This window comes from Styela clava, chromosome 15, assembly GCF_964204865.1.
Source record: "Styela clava chromosome 15, kaStyClav1.hap1.2, whole genome shotgun sequence".
NCBI lineage: Eukaryota > Metazoa > Chordata > Ascidiacea > Stolidobranchia > Styelidae > Styela > Styela clava.
Window position 1 is genome coordinate 7,336,726 of NC_135264.1, and position 17,952 is coordinate 7,354,677.

Sequence of the window (17,952 nt, forward strand, 5' to 3'; positions counted from 1 at the left end):
CATCAACGTAAACGGATTTAGTATACACAGGGCAGAAATAGAAACTCTTATCAAAAACTAAAAACCGGATATCTTACTCATACAGGAAATGCACAAAATTAATATAGTTCCTATAGAGTCATGGTCCAAAAATCTCCATTACAAATTATATCACAAACGCTATCTCATAACAGGTCGGACATCAAATTCTTTAAATCGGGTACTGGTATCCTAGTTCACGAAAAAACTGAAAATACTGTTATCAACTATGAAATCATAACTGAAAACAGGGTTGATCTGCTACGTATAAAACTCGACGAAACACCTTTGAACATCGTGAACGTTTATGTCCCATCAGGAAGACAAGGTGCTCAAACCACCTTTTTTCGAGATTTATCGGAAAAATTGACTGAAAAGTTGCAATGTATGCAGCATCTTGTGATGTGCGGTGATTTTAACTCTATATTGGACAAAAAGGATGCTTATTTTGTAAAGGAATTTACTCTCTCCAAAGCCGAAAAAATTTTTGACGCCTTCCTTACGGAACATGATATTATCGACCCATTTAGATATAGATACCCGGATAAAAAAGTGTTTACTATGAAAATCCATAAACAATCTCGACGTATAGATCGAATCCATCACTCAAGAAACTTGGATCCAATAGTCAAAAAATTTCAATATTATCCAAATCTCGTTTCGGACCACATGCTATTCTCATTCCTTGAAATTGGGGAGTACACACAACCTCGGTGGGGGAAAGGTGCATGGCGGAACAACGTGTCGCATTACGCCGACGATATTTATATTGAAATCATAACCCATAAGTTTGAAGAGTGCCTTGATTTCATGGGCCACTTCGTTACAGCCCAACAGTGGGGGGACTACTTTAAACACCAAATTAAAAGTGAGACAATCAACTTCTCGATATATAAAGCAAAATATAAAAGGGACCAAAAACTTCAAATTGAACAAGAATTAGCGGAGCTGATTAGAAACGGAAATGATTCGGACACCAATAAAATTTATGAATTAAAATCAAAATTACAGGCCATACAGAAACAAAAAGTTGCTTTTACCAAAACAATAGCTCATATCGAAGCCACTGAGGAGGAAGAAAAACCATCCCGCTTCTTCTATGATAAAATCAGATACAGAAAAAACAAATGCACTCTACGAAAGCTTGTCCTCCCCAATGGGGAAACTACAACAGACAAAGAAACCATCTTAGAAACAACTCATGAATTTTATAGCGACCTCTGGGGAATGAAATCAAACACAGATGAAATACAACAGCGACACCTAGTTGACCTAATGAGTGAACCTAAAATCATACATGAAGTTTCCGAAAATCTGGACCTACCTATAACTGAAGAGGAAATTTATAATACTATCAAACAAATGGACAATTATAAATCACCTGGTTTTGACGGTCTAGCAAAAGAGTTTTACATCACTTTTTGGCCTTTAATAAAATTACAGTTCACCCAATTGATGAATAATATCTTGATATCCGGACAAATACCGAACAGTTGGCGCTACGCAAGGATTATTCTGTGTCATAAAAAAGGGGAAAGGACGATGCTAAAAAACTGGCGTCCAATTGCGAACCTTAACGTCGATTACAAAATCATGACAAAAATTCTGTCCAACCGCCTTAAAATCGCTTTGGACGGGGTAATCTCAAGTACTCAAAAATCGACTTTACCCGGAAGATCAATACAGGATATTCATAACAACCTGGATAGCGTAATTCGTTACTCTCACGAAAAAAATATTCCGTCATGCATCATGACAGTCGACCAACTCAAGGCATTCGATACGGTTGACCACCAGTTTCTTTTCAATCTACTGGAAACGGTGGGAGGGACCGAAAAAACAACCAATCTGATAAAAGGCCTATACTCCAATATCGTAAGCATCGTTGATGTTAATGGTGCATTCACCGAGGAAATCCGGATCCTGCGTGGGATACGACAAGGATGCCCCCTCAGCATGCTCCTTTATACGTTGAATGCGGAACCGCTGGCCAGGCTTGTTCTCGCAAATAAACGTATCAAGGGAGTTATGCTGGGGAGGAAGGAAGAAAAATTAGAACAATATGCTGACGACGCCACTTTTATAACATGCTCCCCTTTTTCACTGGAACACATTTTCAATGAATTATGGAGATACTCAGAAGCAACAGGACAGAGGGTGAACCCGGATAAAACTGAGATTTTGTGCATTACATACCCAGCTGAAACTTCATTAAACTTAACGCAATACAAAAGATTTGGGAAAAATAAAATAAAAATTCTGGGAGTTTACTTCGGTCGAGGATCTATTGAAACTACATGGACGGAAAAGTGTGCAGATGTCAGGCAAATCCTTAACTGCACTAAACCAAGAATGCTGTCCTGGAGGGGTAGAATGACTGTTCTAAACTCCCTGGCCCTCTCGTTGATTAATTACAGTGCTAGAGTTCACATCATTCTTTTGTCATTCATCCATCAGCTACAATCCGACCTTTTTAGGTACCTCTGGTTTCCGGAAACTATTGAGGTGGTGTCCAGAAAAAAATTGCTACACCACATTTCAAATGGAGGCATCAATATGCTTGACGTCAAACTGAAGGCACAAGCATGCTTGGTATACAAGATCAGCCAGCTATGTGCCATATCATCCCCGACCGAATTCTGGCACCATGAAGCCCTGTTTTCATTAGGATCAAGAATAATGTCACTCAACAAATCACTGTATTCCAACTCTAGGCCTCACTCAATCAAAGTTAATCTCCACTGGCGACATCTACTTAATATTATTCATGTATTAGATTTCACTCCGGACGAATGGACCACAACATCCTTAAAGATAATATATAACAGGCTAAAATTAAAGACATACGATCAACCAAAATCAGACCTAACACGGGACTGGTATGCGATACATCTCTTGGACCGAAATTTGAAACATCATTTTACTAACATCGAGCGTCAAACATCATATCTAATTGTCATGGATGGATTTTTGTTTGGCCATAGGAAATGGCGGTATGGAATGATTCGTCGAGATGTAAACAAGCGTCCAATGAAACTCAATTGCAAACTCTGTGCAAATAACCAGGATAAAACAAGTCACATTTTTCTCGAATGTCCGGAGTACCAGAATCTACATGAAGAACTAAGATTGACAATGGAAAGGGTCTGTGGCATGCAGCTGGATATATCCCTACAATCAATTTTTGAAAACTCATACACAGGGGTAAATAGTTTGGCAATCCTGAAAATGTACAACATATTCAAGTTGGAAATCATCTCACTCAAACATAATCTGGACAGGGATAACCGATACATAAATCCAGAAGATTCATCTATACTTCTCGAAACCGTCTTCCGTAATTTCAAAACCTGGATGTACATAATCAAGGATCGATATGGATCAACAGACCTCTACAATTTGTCGAACGAGTGGGAGAATGCATTGGATGGGATCATACAGGATGCACGACCTTAATTGGCTGAGAAGTAAGACGCACAATCTGGAACTTTCTAATCAGTCACCACAAATGGTAGCCAACATCAGTCGTATTAGCCAACCAGGCCTGACCTACACCAATCGCGGGATAGTATATAAATGGTTTTGACGACTATCCATGTACTACTACTACGGATGACCGATACGTCCGAAAATTACTGGTTTTGTTTTTATAAAACATAAGCAATACCATCTCGAATTGCGGATATGATGTTAGGAAGCTTACCATACTAGTTTGGTAAAGACGATCCCTTTATCAAGGGATAATGAGTCTAATACTTCCGTTGGCATTACTGGGCATGAAGGCATTGGGCTGGATTCCAGTAATGTCATCCTGATCCGTTAAGAAAAAAAAAAAAAGTGAATAAAGCGCCGCGTAGTTAGTACGTTATCTTTGGCATCGCTTTTACTATAAAAAGTTGAAGAAAAATACTACCAGAGCACTATTGCTTATTTCGGATCAGCATCATATTTGTCACGAGACTGACGACGTGGCCAATTATTAAGGGCATAAAACGGCCCGTTAAAATTTAGAAAACCGTTATTCCCAACAAAGAACCATCAGTAGCCCAATTAGTAAAACATTTTTAAACTGCCAATTAGGGTTATTGTTTAATATTTGAGATTTCAGCCTACATATACGAATGCTGTCAATCATGTTTTGTCGAAGTACGATTGAATCATCTCATTGGCATACACGACCAGTATAACCCAGTAAAGTTCAGTGTGGCGATCGGGTCGTGAAAATAGCGCCGTTAGGTCAGGTATCGAATAGTATGGCACCGTAGGTCAAAGATAGGTAAGTTGTGGCAGATAAGGCAGTGGGTCCGAGGATAGGTAGGTTGAGGGAGATAGTACAGTAAGTCGAAAAAAGAGAGGTTGAGGGAGATAAAGCGGTGGTTCGAGAATGTGAAAGTTGGGGAGAAAGAGCAGAGGGTCGAGGATAGGAAAGTTGAGGGAGGTCGGCCAGTGTGTCATGGAGATAGGGCAGTGGGTCGAGGACAGTTTTCAGTGTTCAACGAAGTACTTTTGGCACGCAAACGACAAAAGTTTGCCGACCTCGGGTTTTGACTTCAGAGCCAGTGAAGTTACTGCCCTATCTCCCTCAACCGTCCAATCCTCGATCCACTGTCCTATTTTGCCCAATCTTCCTATCCCCTTCGACCTCTTTATCCTCGACTCACTACCATATCTCCCTCAACTTTTCTTTCCTCTATCCACTGGACTATCTGCCTCAAATTTCCCACCCTCGACCCACTTTCCGATCTCCATCAAGTTACTTACCTTCGACCTACGACGCTATACCACTCAGCCCCTAACCTAACGGCGCTACAATCACGACTAGATCGTCAAAAAGAACTCCACCGTCTTGCAACCAACTTCCATGTGTTATACTGGTCGAGTATGCCAATGAGATGATTCAAACGTACGTCGACAAAACATGATTGACGGCATTCGTAAATGTAGGCTGGAATCTCAATTGGTAATCAATAACCATAATGAGTGGCTTAAAAAGGTTATTGTTTAATAATTGAGATACCAGCCTACATATACGAATGCTGTCAATCATGTTTTGTCGACGTACGATTGAATCATCTCATTGGCATACACGACCAGTATAACCCATGGAAGTTGGTCGCAAGATAGTAAAGTTCGGTGTGGCGATCGGGTTGTGAATAAAGCGCCGTTAGATCAGGTATCGAATAGTATGGCACCGTAGGTGAAAGATAGGTAAGTTGCGGCAGATAAGGCAGTGGGTCCAAGGATAGGTAGGTTGAGTGAGATAGGACAGTAGGTCGAAAAGAGAGAGGTTGAGGGAGATAAAGCGGTAGTTCGAGGATGTGAAAGTTGGGGAGATAGAGCAGTGGGTTGAGGATAGGTAGGTGGCGTAGTGGGCCGAGGATAGGATGTTTGAGGGAGCTAGGGCAGTTGGTTGAGAATAGGAAAGTTGGAGGAGGTCGGCCAGTAGGTCGAGTATAGATAGGCAAGTAAGTAGATGGAGGTAGGGCAGTGGGTCGAGGACGGACGGTTTTAAGTGTTCTTTCTTTAACGGAGTAATTTTGGCCCGCAAACGACAAAAGTTTGCCGACCTCTGGTTTAGACGTCAGAGCCAGTGAAGTTAAACAGTCATCCCATCACAAATTCGCCACCCACTGCCCTTTCCTATTCTCGATCCTCTGCCCTGTCTCCCTCGCCCAACTGCTCCACCTCCCTCAACCTTACTATCCTCGACCCACCGCCCTATCTCCCTCAACCGTCCTATCCCCGATCCACTGTCCTATTTCCCATCCCCTTCAACCTCTTTATCCTCGACTCATTGCCATAGCTCCTTCAACTTTTCTTTCCTTCCTTCACTGCACTATCTGCTTCAAACTTCTCACCCTCGACCCACTGTCGGACCTCCATCAACTTACTTACCTTCGACCCGCGACGCTACACCACTCAGCCCCTAACCTAACGGCGCTACAATCACGACTAGATCGTCAAAAAGAACTCTACTATCTTGCGACCAACCTCCATGTGTTATACTGGTCGAGTATGCCAATGAGATGATTCAATCGTACGTCGACAAAACATGATTGACGGCATTCGTAAATGTAGGCTGGAATCTCAATTGGTAATCAATAACCATAATGAGTGGCTTAAAAATGTGCTACTAATTAAGCTACTGGTGGCATCGGGTTTGAGGTGACTGTTTTTAAAATTTCGAAAGGTCATTCGATATCGACATGCCTGAGTTCATTTTCAGAAACTCATTCAATGTCGCTTGTATTTCCGTTCAAGACAAAACACTGAGGAAATAATAAAATATTTGCACGCTTAGTAATTTTCAACGAATGTTCTGCCATATTCTGTTGTACATACAAATTTCTTTTACGTGACTGAGAAGGCTGAAAAGTCAAAAACAGTCAAAAATATGAGTCGCTCAGTGAGTGTAATCTCTTCCAAACTATTTTAGAGCCATGAAATGTTTTGTCGTAGCTAGCGTTACCAACTGCCCTTTAATTCAGCGTATAGTCCCAAAATTGAGCTTATCTTATCTGCAACTTAATGAAGTTGCAAAGGACGCAGTTAGTACGTTATCTTTGGCATCGCTTTTACTATAAAATGTTGAAGAAAAATACTACCAGAGCACTATCGCTTATTTCGGACCAGAATCATATTTGTCACGAGACTGACGACATGGCCAATAATTAGGGGCAAAAAACGGCTTGTTAAAATTTAGAATACCGTTATTCCCAACAAAAAAAAGCATCAGTAGCCCAATTAGTAAAACATTTTTAAACTGCTAATTAAGGTTATTGTTTAATATTTGAGATTCCAGCCTACATATACGAATGCTGTCAATCATGTTTTGTCGAAGTACGATTGAATCATCTCATTGGCATACACGACCAGTATAAACCATGAAAGTTGGTCACAAGATAGTAAAGTTCAGTGTGGCGATCGGGTTGTGAATAAAGCGCCGTTAGGTCAGGTACCGAATAGTATAGCACCGTAGGCAAAAGTAAGTTGTGGCAGATAGGGGAGTGGGTCTGAGGATAGCTAGGTTGAGGGAGATAGGACAGTAAGTCGAAAAGAGAGAGGTTGAGGGAGATAAAGCGGTGGTTCGAGAATGTGAAAGTTGGGGAGAAAGAGCAGAGGGTCTAGGAAAGTTGAGGAAGGTCGGGCAGTGTGTCGAGGACAGTTTTAAGTGTTTAACGGAGTACTTTTGGCACGCAAACGACAAAAGTTTGCCGACCTCGGGTTTAGACTTCAGAGCCAGTGAAGTTACTGCCCTTTCTCCCTCAACCGTCCTACCCTCGACCCACCGCCCTATCTCCCACAACCGTCCTATCCTCGACCCACCGCCCTACCTCTCTCAACCGTCTTATCCTCGACCCACTGTCCTATTTCCCATCCCCTTCAACCTCGACTCATTGCCATATCTCCCTCAACTTTTCTTTCCTCTATCCACTGCACTATCTGCCTCAAATATCCCACCCTCGACCCAGTTTCCGATCTCCATCAAGTAACTTACCTTCGATCTACGACGCTATACCACTCGGCCCTAACCTAACGGTGATACAATCACGACTAGATCGTCAAAAAGAACTCCACCATCTTGCAACCAACTTCCATGTGTTATACTGGTCGAGTATGCCAATGAGATGATTCAATCGTACGTCGACAAAACATGATTGACGGCATTCGTAAATGTAGGCTGGAATCTCAATTGGTAATCAATAACCATAATGAGTGGCTTAAAAATGTGCTACTACATAAGCTACTGATGGCGTCGGGTTTGAGGTGATTGTTTTAATTTTGAAATGCCATTCGATATCGACATACCTGAGTTCGTTTTCCGAAACTCATTCAATGTCGCTTTTATTTCCGTTCAAGGCAAAAAGATGAGGAAATAATAAAATATTTGCACGCGTACTCATTTTCAACGAATGTTCTGCCATATTCTGTTGTGTATACAAATTTCTTGTTCGTGACTGAGGAGACTGAAAAGTCAAAAACAGTCAAAAATATAAGTCGCTCAGTGAGTGTAATCCCTTCCAAACTATTTTAGAGCCATGAAATGTTTTGTCGTAGCTAGCGTTGCCAACTTCCCTTTAATTCAGCGCATAGTCTCAAAATTGAGCTTATCTTATTTGCAACTTAATAATGAAGTTGAAAAGGACGCAGTTATTACGTAATCTTTGGCATCGCATTTACTATAAAATGTTGAAGAAAAATACTTATACGGACCTGAACACTATTGCTCATTTCGGATCAGCATCATATTTGTCACGAGACTGACGACATGGCCAATTACTAAGGGCATAAAACGTCCTATTAAAATTTAGAAATCTGTTATTCCCAACAAAAAACCATCAGTAGCCTAATTAGTAAAACATTTTTCAACTGCCAATTAAGGTTATTGTTTAATATTTGAGATTTCAGCCTACATATACGAATGCTGTCAATCATGTTTTGTCGACGTACGATTGAATCATCTCATTGGCATACACGGCCAGTATAACCCATGGAAGTTGGTCGCAAGATAGTATAGTTCAGTGTGGCGATCAAGTCGTGAATAAAGCGCCGTTAGGTCAGGTATCGAATAGTATGGCACCGTAGGTCAAAGATAGGTAAGTTGTGGCAGATAAGGCAGTGGGTCCAAGGATAGATAGGTTGAGGGAGATAGGACAGTAGGTCGAAAAGAGAGAGGTTGAGGGAGATGAAGCGGTAGTTCAAGGATGTGAATGTTGTGGAGATAGAGCAGTGGGTCGAGGATAGGTAGGTGGCGTAGTGGGCCGAGGATAGGATGTTTGAGGGAGCTAGGGCAGTCGGTTGAGGATAGGAAAGTTGAAGGAGGTCGGGCAGTAGGTCGAGTATAGATAGGTAAGTAAGTAGATGGAGGTAGGGCAAGTTGGTCGAGGACGGTTTTAAGTTTTCTTTCTTTAACGGAGTAATTTTGGCCCGCAAACGACAAAAGTTTGCCGACCTCTGGTTTAGACGTCAGAGCCAGTGAAGTTAAACAGTCACACAAATCCGCCACCCACTGCCCTTTCCTATTCTCGATCCTCTGCCCTGTCTCCCTCGCCCAACTGCTCCACCTCCCTCAACCTTCCTATCCTCGACCCAACGCCCTATCTTCCTCAACCGTCCTATCCTCGATCCACTGTCCTATTCCCATCCCCTTCAACCTCTTTATCCTCGACTCATTGCCATATCTCCTTCAACTTTTCTTTCCTTCATTCACTGCACTATCTGCTTCAAACTTCCCACCCTCGACCCACTGTCGGACCTCAATCAACTTACTTACCTTCGAGCCACGACGCTACACCACTCAGCCCCTAACCTAACGACGCTACAATCACGAATAGATCGTCAAAAAGAACTCTACTATCTTGCGACCAACCTCCATGTGTTATACTGGTCGAGTATGCCAATGATATGATTCAATCGTACGTCGACAAAACATGATTGACGGCATTCGTAAATGTAGGCTGGAATCTCAATTGGTAATCAATAACCATAATGAGTGGCTTAAAAATATGCTACTAATTAAGCTACTGGTGGCATCGGGTTTGAGGTGACTGTTTTTAAAATTTCGAAAGGTCATTCGATATCGACATGCCTGAGTTCATTGTCAGAAACTCATTCAATGTCGCTTGTATTTCCGTTCAAGACAAAACACTGAGGAAATAATAAAATATTTGCAGTCATTTTCAACGAATGTTCTGCCATATTCTGTTGTATATACAAATTTCTTTTACGTGACTGAGAGGGCTGAAAAATCAAAAACAGTCAAAAATATGAGTCGCTCAGTGAGTGTAATCCCTTCCAAACTATTTTAGAGCTAGCGTTACCAACTGCCCTTTAATTCAGCGTATAGTCCCAAAATTGAGCTTATCTTATCTGCAACTTAATGAAGTTGCAAAGGACGCAGTTAGTACGTTATCTTTGGCATCGCATTTACTATAAACTGTTGAAGAAAAATAGATATTTGTCACGAGACTGACGACATGGCCAATTATTAAGGGCATAAAACGGCCTGTTGAAATTTAGAAAACCGTTATTCCCAACAAAGAAAACATCAGTAGCCCAATTAGTAAAACATTTTTAAACTGCCAATTAAGGTTATTGTTTAATATTTGAGATTCCAGCCTACATATACGAATGCTGTCAATCATTTTTTGTCGAAGTACGATTGAATCATCTCATTGGCATACACGACCAGTATAACCCATGGAAGTTGGTCACAAGATCGTAAATTCAGTGTGGCGATCGGGTCGCGAATAAAGCGCCGCGTAGTTAGTACGTTATCTTTGGCATCGCTTTTACTATAAAATGTTGAAGAAAAATACTACCAGAGCACTATCGCTTATTTCGGACCAGAATCATATTTGTCACGAGACTGACGACATGGCCAATAATTAAGGGCAAAAAACGGCCTGTTAAAATTTAGAATACCGTTATTCCCAACAAAAAAAAGCATCAGTAGCCCAATTAGTAAAACATTTTTAAACTGCTAATTAAAGTTATTGTTTAATATTTGAGATTCCAGCCTACATATACGAATGCTGTCAATCATGTTTTGTCGAAGTACGATTGAATCATCTCATTGGCATACACGACCAGTATAACCCATGAAAGTTGGTCACAAGATAGTAAAGTTCAGTGTGGCGATCGGGTTGTGAATAAAGCGCCGTTAGGTCAGGTACCGAATAGTATAGCACCGTAGGCAAAAGTAAGTTGTGGCAGATAGGGGAGTGGGTCTGAGGATAGCTAGGTTGAGGGAGATAGGACAGTAAGTCGAAAAGAGAGAGGTTGAGGGAGATAAAGCGGTGGTTCGAGAATGTGAAAGTTGGGGAGAAAGAGCAGAGGGTCTAGGAAAGTTGAGAAAGGTCGGGCAGTGTGTCGAGGACAGTTTTAAGTGTTTAACGGAGTACTTTTGGCACGCAAACGACAAAAGTTTGCCGACCTCGGGTTTAGACTTCAGAGCCAGTGAAGTTACTGCCCTTTCTCCCTCAACCTTCCTACCCTCGACCCACCGCCCTATCTCCCACAACCGTCCTATCCTCGACCCACCGCCCTATCTCTCTCAACCGTTTTATCCTCGACCCACTGTCCTATTTCCCATCCCCTTCAACCTCTTAATCCTCGACTCATTGCCATATCTCCTTCAACTTTTCTTTCCTTCATCCACTGCACTATCTGCCGCAAACTTCCCACCCTCGACCCACTGTCGGACCTCCATCAACACGACGCTACACCACTCAGCCCCTAACCTAACGGCGCTACAATCACGACTAGATCGTCAAAAAGAACTCTACTATTTTGCGACCAACCTCCATGTGTTATACTGGTCGAGTATGCCAATGAGATGATTCAATCGTACGTCGACAAAACATGATTGACGGCATTCGTAAATGTAGGCTGGAATCTCAATTGGTAATCAATAACCATAATGAGTGGCTTAAAAATGTGCTACTAATTAAGCTACTGGTGGCATCGGGTTTGAGGTGACTGTTTTTAAAATTTCGAAAGGTCATTCGATATCGACATGCCTGAGTTCATTTTCAGAAACTCATTCAATGTCGCTTGTATTTCCGTTCAAGACAAAACACTGAGGAAATAATAAAATATTTGCACGCTTAGTCATTTTCAACGAATAATCTGCCGTATTCTGTTGTATATACAAATTTCTTTTACGTGACTGAGAGGGCTGAAAAACAAAAACAGTCAAAAATATGAGTCGCTCAGTGAGTGTAATCCCTTCCAAACTATTTTAGAGCCATGAAATGTTTTGTCGTAGCTAGCGTTACCAACTGCCCTTTAATTCAGCGTATAGTCCCAAAATTGAGCTTATCTTATATGCAACTTAATGAAGTTGCAAAGGACGCAGTTAGTACGTTATCTTTGGCATCGCATTTACTATAAAATGTTGAAGAAAAATACTACCAGAGCACTATTGCTTATTTCGGATCAGCATCATATTTGTCACGAGACTGACGACATGGCCAATTATTAAGGGCATAAAACGGCCTGTTAAAATTTAGAAAACCGTTATTCCCAACAAAAAACCATCAGTAGCCCAATTAGTAAAACATTTTTAAACTGTCAATTAGGGTTATTGTTTAATATTTGAGATTCCAGCCTACATATACGAACGCTGTCAATCATGTTTTGTCGAAGTACGATTGAATCATCTCATTGGCATACACGACCAGTATAACCCATGGAAGTTGGTCGCAAGATAGTAAAGTTCAGTGTGGCGATCGGGTCGTGATAAAAAGCGCCGTTAGATCAGGTATCGAATAGTATGGCACCGTAGGTCAAAGATAGGTAAGTTGTGGCAGATAAGGCAGTGGGTCCAAGGATAGGTAGATTGAGGGAGATAGGACAGTAGGTCGATAAGAGAGAGGTTGAGGGAGATAAAGCGGTAGTTCGAGGATGTGAAAGTTGGGGAGATAGAGCAGTGGGTTGAGGATAGGTAGGTGGCGTAGTGGGCCAAGGATAGGATGTTTGAGGGAGCTAGGGCAGTTGGTTGAGGATAGGAAAGTTGAAGGAGGTCGGGCAGTAGGTCGAGTATAGATATGTAAGTAAGTAGATGGAGGTAGGGCAGTGGGTCGAGGACGGTTTTAAGTGTTCTTTCTTTAATGGCCTACAACCATACCACGTTGAATACACCCCATCTCGTTCGATCTCGGAAGTTAAGCAATGTCGGGCTCGGTTAGTACTTGCATGGGTGACCGGCTGGGAATACCGAGTGTCGTAGGCTTTTCGTCGCCGTTTCATTCGATTTTGCTCTGTTTTCTAACAATTGCGAAATACAAATAGCCGAATAGACTACTACTTTATCGCCTACAACCATACCACGTTGAATGCACCCGATCTCGTCGATCTCGGAAGTTAAGCAATGTCGGGTTCGGTTAGTACTTGCATGGGTGACCGACTGGGAATACCGAGTGTCGTAAGCTTTTCGTCGTCGTTTCATTCGATTTTGCTGTGTTTTCTAACAACTGCGAAATACAAATAGCCGAATAGACTACTACTTTATCGCCTACAACCATACCACGTTGAATGCACCCGATCTTGTTTGATCTCGGAAGTTAAGCAATGTCGGGCTTGGTTAGTACTTGCATGGGTGACCGGCTGGGAATACCGAGTGTCGTAGGCTTTTCGTCGCCGTTTCATTCGATTTTGCTCTGTTTTCTAACAACTGCGAAATACATATAGCCGAATATACTACTACTTCATCGCCTACAACCATACCACGGTGAATGCACCCGATCTCGTTCAATCTCGGAAGTTAAGCAATGTCGTGCTCGGTTAGTACTTGCATGGGTGACCGGCTGGGAATACCGAGTGTCGTAGGCTTTTCGTCGCCGTTCCATTCGATTTTGCTCTGTTTTCTAACAACTGCGAAATACAAATAGCCGAATAGACTACTACTTTATTGCCTACAACCATACCACGTTGAATGCACCCGATCTCGTTCGATCTCGGAAGTTAAGCAATGTCGGGCTCGGTTAGTACTTGCATGGGTGGCCGGCTGGGAATACCGAGTGTCGTAGGCTTTTTTTTCGTCGCCGTTCCATTCGTTTTTTCTCTGTTTTCTAACAACTGCAAAATACAAATAGCAGAACAGACTACTACTTTATCGACAACAACCATACCACGTTGAATGCACCCGATCTCGTTCGATCTCGGAAGTTAAGCAATGTCGGGCTCGGTTAGTACTTGCATGGGTGACCGGCTAGGAATACCGAGTGTCGTAGGCTTTTCGTCGCCGCTTCATTCGATTTTGCTCTGTTTTCCAACAACTGCGAAATACAAATAGCCGAATAGACTACTACTTTATCGCCTACAACCATACCACGTTGAATGCACCCGATCTCGTTCGATCTCGGAAGTTATGCAATGTCGGGCTCGGTTAGTACTTGCATGGGTGACCGGCTGGGAATACCGAGTGTCGTAGGCTTTTCTTCGCCGTTTCATTCGATTTTGCTCTGTTTTCCAACAACTGCGAAATACAAATAGCCGAATAGACTACTACTTTATCGCCTACAATCATACCACGTTGAATGCACCCGATCTCGTTCGAACTCGGAAGTTAAGCAATGTCGGGCTCGGTTAGTTCTTGCATGGGTGACCGGCTGGGAATACCGAGTGTCGTAGGCTTTTCGTCGCCGTTTCATTCGACTTTGCTCTGTTTTCCAACAACTGCGAAATACAAATAGCCGAATAGACTACTACTTTATCGCCTACAACCATACCACGTTGAATGCACCCGATCTCGTTCGATCTCGGAAGTTAAGCAATGTCGGGCTCGGTTAGTACTTGCATGGGTGACCGGCTGGGAATACCGAGTGTCGTAGGCTTTTCGTCGCCGTTTCATTCGATTTTGCTCTGTTTTCCAACAACTGCGAAATACAAATAGCCGAATAGACTACTACTTTATCGCCTACAACCATTCCACGTTGAATGCACCCAATCTCGGAAGTTAAGCAATGTCGGGCTCGGTTAGTACTTGCATGGGTGACCGGCTGGGAATACCGAGTGTCGTAGGCTTTTCGTCGCCGTTTCATTCGATTTTGCTCTGTTTTCTAACAATTGCGAAATACAAATAGCCGAATAGACTACTATTTTATCGCCTACAACCATACCACGTTGAATGCACCAGATCTCGTCGATCTCGGAAGTTAAGCAATGTCGGGTTCGGTTAGTACTTGCATGGGTGACCGGCTGGGAATACCGAGTGTCGTAAGCTTTTCGTCGTCGTTTCATTCGAGTTTGCTCTGTTTTCTAACAACTGCGAAATACAAATAGCCGAATAGACTACTACTTTATCGCCTACAACCATACCACGTTGAATGCACCCGATCTTGTTCGATCTCGGAAGTTAAGCAATGTCGGGCATAGTTAGTACTTGCATGGGTGACCGGCTGGGAATACCGAGTGTCGTAGGCTTTTCGTCGCCGTTTCATTCGATTTTGCTCTGTTTTCTAACAACTGCGAAATACAAATAGCCGAATAGACTACTACTTTATTGCCTACAACCATACCACGTTGAATGCACTCTATCTCGTTCGATCTCGGAAGTTAAGCGATGTCGGGCTCGGTTAGTACTTGCATGGGTGACCGGCTGGGAATACTGAGTGTCGTAGGCTTTTCGTCGCCGTTTCATTCGAGTTTGCTCTGTTTTCTAACAACTGCGAAATATAAATAGCCGAATAGACTACTACTTTATTGCCTACAACCATACCACGTTGAATGCACCCGATCTCGTTCGATCTCGGAAGTTAAGCAATGTCGGGCTCGGTTAGTACTTGCATGGGTGACCGGCTGGGAATACCGAGTGTCGTAGGCTTTTTTTTCGTCGCCGTTCCATTCGTTTTTTCTCTGTTTTCTAACAACTGCAAAATACAAATAGCAGAACAGACTACTACTTTATCGACTACAACCATACCACGTTGAATCCACCCGATCTCGTTCGATCTCGGAAGTTAAGCAATGTCGGGCTCGGTTAGTACTTGCATGGGTGACCGGCTGGGAATACCGAGTGTCGTAGGCTTTATGTCGCCGCTTCATTCGATTTTGCTCTGTTTTCCAACAACTGCGAAATACAAATAGCCGAATAGACTACTACTTTATCGCCTACAACCATACCACGTTGAATGCACCCAATCTCGTTCGATCTCGGAAGTTAAGCAATGTCGGGCTCGGTTAGTACTTGCATGGGTGACCGGCTGGGAATACCGAGTGTCGTAGGCTTTTCGTCGCCGTTTCATTCGATTTTGCTCTGTTTTCCAACAACTGCGAAATACAAATAGCCGAATAGACTACTACTTTATCGCCTACAACCATACCACGTTGAATGCACCCGATCTCGTAAGTTAAGCAATGTCGGGCTCGGTTAGTACTTGCATGGGTGACCGGCTGGGAATACCGAGTGTCGTAGGCTTTTCGTCGCCGTTTCATTCGATTTTGCTCTGTTTTCTAACAATTGCGAAATACAAATAGCCGAATAGACTACTACTTTATCGCCTACAACCATACCACGTTGAATGCACCCGATCTCGTCGATCTCGGAAGTTAAGCAATGTCGGGTTCGGTTAGTACTTGCGTGGGTGACCGGCTGGGAATACCGAGTGTCGTAAGCTTTTCGTCGTCGTTTCATTCGATTTTGCTGTGTTTTCTAACAACTGCGAAATACAAATAGCCGAATAGACTACTACTTTATCGCCTACAACCATACCACGTTAAATGCACCCGATCTTGTTCGATCTCGGAAGTTAAGCAATGTCGGGCTTGGTTAGTACTTGCATGGGTGACCGGCTGGGAATACCGTGTGTCGTAGGCTTTTCGTCGCCGTTTCATTCGATTTTGCTCTGTTTTCTAACAACTGCGAAATACAAATAGCCGAATAGACTACTACTTTATCGCCTACAACCATAGCACGGTGAATGCACCCGATCTCGTTCGATCTCGGAAGTTGAGCAATGTCGGGCTCGGTTAGTACTTGCATGGGTGACCGGCTGGGAATACCGAGTGTCGTAGGCTTTTCGTCGCCGTTTCATCCGATTTTGCTCTGTTTTCTAACAACTGCGAAATACAAATAGCCGAATAGACTACTACTTTATTGCCTACAACCATACCACGTTGAATGCACCCGATCTCGTTCGATCTCTGAGGTTGGGCAATGTCGGGCTCGGTTAGTACTTGCATGGGTGACCGGCTGGGAATACCGAGTGTCGTAGGCTTTTTTTTTCGTCGCCGTTCCATTCGTTTTTTCTCTGTTTTCTAACAATTGCAAAATACAAATAGCAGAACAGACTACCACTTTACCGACTACAACCATACCACGTTGAATGCACCCGATCTCGTTCGATCTCGGAAGTTAAGCAATGTCGGGCTCGGTTAGTACTTGCATGGGTGACCGGCTGGGAATACCGAGTGTCGTAGGCTTTTCTTTCGTCGCCGTTCCATTCGTTTTTTCTCTGTTTTCTAACAACTGCAAAATACAAATAGCAGAACAGACTACTACTTTATCGACTACAACCATACCACGTTGAATGCACCCGATCTCGTTCGATCTCGGAAGTTAAGCAATGTCGGGCTCGGTTAGTACTTGCATGGGTGACCGGCTGGGAATACCGAGTGTCGTAGGCTTTTCGTCGCCGCTTCATTCGATTTTGCTCTGTTTTCCAACAACTGCGAAATACAAATAGCCGAATAGACTACTACTTTATCGCCTACAACCATACCACGGTGAATGCACCCGATCTCGTTCGATCTCGGAAGTTAAGCAATGTCGGGCTCGGTTAGTACTTGCATGGGTGACCGGCTGGGAATACCGAGTGTCGTAGGCTTTTCGTCGCCGTTTCATTCGATTTTGCTCTGTTTTCCAACAACTGCGAAATACAAATAACCGAATAGACTACTACTTTATCGCCTACAACCATACCACGTTGAATGCACCCGTTATCGTTCGATCTCGGAAGTTAAGCAATGTCGGGCTCAGTTAGTACTTGCTTGGGTGACCGGCTGGGAATACCGAGTGTCGTAGGCTTTTCGTCGCCGTTTCATTCGATTTTGCTCTGTTTTCCAACAACTGCGAAATACAAATAGCCGAATAGACTCCTACTTTATCGCCTACAACCATACCACGTTGAATGCACCCGATCTCGTTTGATCTCGGAAGTTAAGCAATGTCGGGCTAGGTTAGTACTTGCATGGGTGACCGGCTGGGAATACCGAGTGTCGTAGGCTTTTCGTCGCCGTTTCATTCGATTTTGCTCTGTTTTCCAACAACTGCAAAATACAAATAGCCGAATAGACTACTGCTTTATCGCCTACAACCATACCACGTTGAATGCACCCGATCTCGTTCGATCTCGGAAGTTAAGCAATGTCGGGCTCGGTTAGTACTTGCATGGGTGACCGGCTGGGAATACCAAGTGTCGTAGGCTTTTT

At 43.0% G+C, this 17,952-nt stretch overlaps 15 non-coding genes and 12 pseudogenes across 15 annotated transcripts; all 27 read left to right on the forward strand.

The window, feature by feature from the left end:
- Positions 1–12,635: 12,635 nt before the first annotated feature.
- On the forward strand, positions 12,636–12,754 carry LOC144417144 (5S ribosomal RNA). Its single transcript, XR_013473037.1, has one exon. It is a non-coding gene; the product is annotated as a 5S ribosomal RNA (ribosomal RNA).
- Positions 12,755–12,835: 81 nt separating this feature from the next.
- Positions 12,836–12,953, forward strand: LOC144418081 (5S ribosomal RNA; annotated as a pseudogene).
- Positions 12,954–13,034: 81 nt separating this feature from the next.
- LOC144415868 (5S ribosomal RNA) lies at positions 13,035–13,153 on the forward strand. The gene has a single exon (XR_013471762.1). It is a non-coding gene; the product is annotated as a 5S ribosomal RNA (ribosomal RNA).
- An 81-nt stretch (positions 13,154–13,234) lies between these two features.
- On the forward strand, positions 13,235–13,353 carry LOC144418338 (5S ribosomal RNA; annotated as a pseudogene).
- Positions 13,354–13,434: 81 nt separating this feature from the next.
- LOC144415064 (5S ribosomal RNA) lies at positions 13,435–13,553 on the forward strand. The gene has a single exon (XR_013470956.1). It is a non-coding gene; the product is annotated as a 5S ribosomal RNA (ribosomal RNA).
- Positions 13,554–13,638: 85 nt separating this feature from the next.
- LOC144417274 (5S ribosomal RNA) lies at positions 13,639–13,757 on the forward strand. The gene has a single exon (XR_013473167.1). It is a non-coding gene; the product is annotated as a 5S ribosomal RNA (ribosomal RNA).
- An 81-nt stretch (positions 13,758–13,838) lies between these two features.
- Positions 13,839–13,957, forward strand: LOC144416282 (5S ribosomal RNA). Its single transcript, XR_013472175.1, has one exon. It is a non-coding gene; the product is annotated as a 5S ribosomal RNA (ribosomal RNA).
- Positions 13,958–14,038: 81 nt separating this feature from the next.
- Positions 14,039–14,157, forward strand: LOC144415949 (5S ribosomal RNA). The gene has a single exon (XR_013471843.1). It is a non-coding gene; the product is annotated as a 5S ribosomal RNA (ribosomal RNA).
- An 81-nt stretch (positions 14,158–14,238) lies between these two features.
- LOC144416831 (5S ribosomal RNA) lies at positions 14,239–14,357 on the forward strand. Its single transcript, XR_013472724.1, has one exon. It is a non-coding gene; the product is annotated as a 5S ribosomal RNA (ribosomal RNA).
- Positions 14,358–14,438: 81 nt separating this feature from the next.
- Positions 14,439–14,547, forward strand: LOC144412971 (5S ribosomal RNA; annotated as a pseudogene).
- Positions 14,548–14,628: 81 nt separating this feature from the next.
- Positions 14,629–14,746, forward strand: LOC144412221 (5S ribosomal RNA; annotated as a pseudogene).
- An 81-nt stretch (positions 14,747–14,827) lies between these two features.
- Positions 14,828–14,946, forward strand: LOC144417812 (5S ribosomal RNA; annotated as a pseudogene).
- Positions 14,947–15,027: 81 nt separating this feature from the next.
- On the forward strand, positions 15,028–15,146 carry LOC144418220 (5S ribosomal RNA; annotated as a pseudogene).
- Positions 15,147–15,227: 81 nt separating this feature from the next.
- On the forward strand, positions 15,228–15,346 carry LOC144416842 (5S ribosomal RNA). The gene has a single exon (XR_013472735.1). It is a non-coding gene; the product is annotated as a 5S ribosomal RNA (ribosomal RNA).
- An 85-nt stretch (positions 15,347–15,431) lies between these two features.
- LOC144416367 (5S ribosomal RNA) lies at positions 15,432–15,550 on the forward strand. Its single transcript, XR_013472260.1, has one exon. It is a non-coding gene; the product is annotated as a 5S ribosomal RNA (ribosomal RNA).
- Positions 15,551–15,631: 81 nt separating this feature from the next.
- On the forward strand, positions 15,632–15,750 carry LOC144416472 (5S ribosomal RNA). The gene has a single exon (XR_013472365.1). It is a non-coding gene; the product is annotated as a 5S ribosomal RNA (ribosomal RNA).
- An 81-nt stretch (positions 15,751–15,831) lies between these two features.
- On the forward strand, positions 15,832–15,940 carry LOC144412734 (5S ribosomal RNA; annotated as a pseudogene).
- Positions 15,941–16,021: 81 nt separating this feature from the next.
- LOC144418229 (5S ribosomal RNA) lies at positions 16,022–16,139 on the forward strand (annotated as a pseudogene).
- Positions 16,140–16,220: 81 nt separating this feature from the next.
- LOC144417685 (5S ribosomal RNA) lies at positions 16,221–16,339 on the forward strand (annotated as a pseudogene).
- An 81-nt stretch (positions 16,340–16,420) lies between these two features.
- On the forward strand, positions 16,421–16,539 carry LOC144418293 (5S ribosomal RNA; annotated as a pseudogene).
- Positions 16,540–16,620: 81 nt separating this feature from the next.
- LOC144412469 (5S ribosomal RNA) lies at positions 16,621–16,739 on the forward strand (annotated as a pseudogene).
- An 86-nt stretch (positions 16,740–16,825) lies between these two features.
- On the forward strand, positions 16,826–16,944 carry LOC144415213 (5S ribosomal RNA). Its single transcript, XR_013471105.1, has one exon. It is a non-coding gene; the product is annotated as a 5S ribosomal RNA (ribosomal RNA).
- Positions 16,945–17,029: 85 nt separating this feature from the next.
- Positions 17,030–17,148, forward strand: LOC144415215 (5S ribosomal RNA). The gene has a single exon (XR_013471107.1). It is a non-coding gene; the product is annotated as a 5S ribosomal RNA (ribosomal RNA).
- An 81-nt stretch (positions 17,149–17,229) lies between these two features.
- On the forward strand, positions 17,230–17,348 carry LOC144415643 (5S ribosomal RNA). The gene has a single exon (XR_013471535.1). It is a non-coding gene; the product is annotated as a 5S ribosomal RNA (ribosomal RNA).
- An 81-nt stretch (positions 17,349–17,429) lies between these two features.
- On the forward strand, positions 17,430–17,548 carry LOC144412204 (5S ribosomal RNA; annotated as a pseudogene).
- An 81-nt stretch (positions 17,549–17,629) lies between these two features.
- On the forward strand, positions 17,630–17,748 carry LOC144415081 (5S ribosomal RNA). Its single transcript, XR_013470973.1, has one exon. It is a non-coding gene; the product is annotated as a 5S ribosomal RNA (ribosomal RNA).
- An 81-nt stretch (positions 17,749–17,829) lies between these two features.
- Positions 17,830–17,948, forward strand: LOC144413850 (5S ribosomal RNA). Its single transcript, XR_013469741.1, has one exon. It is a non-coding gene; the product is annotated as a 5S ribosomal RNA (ribosomal RNA).
- Positions 17,949–17,952: the final 4 nt, after the last annotated feature.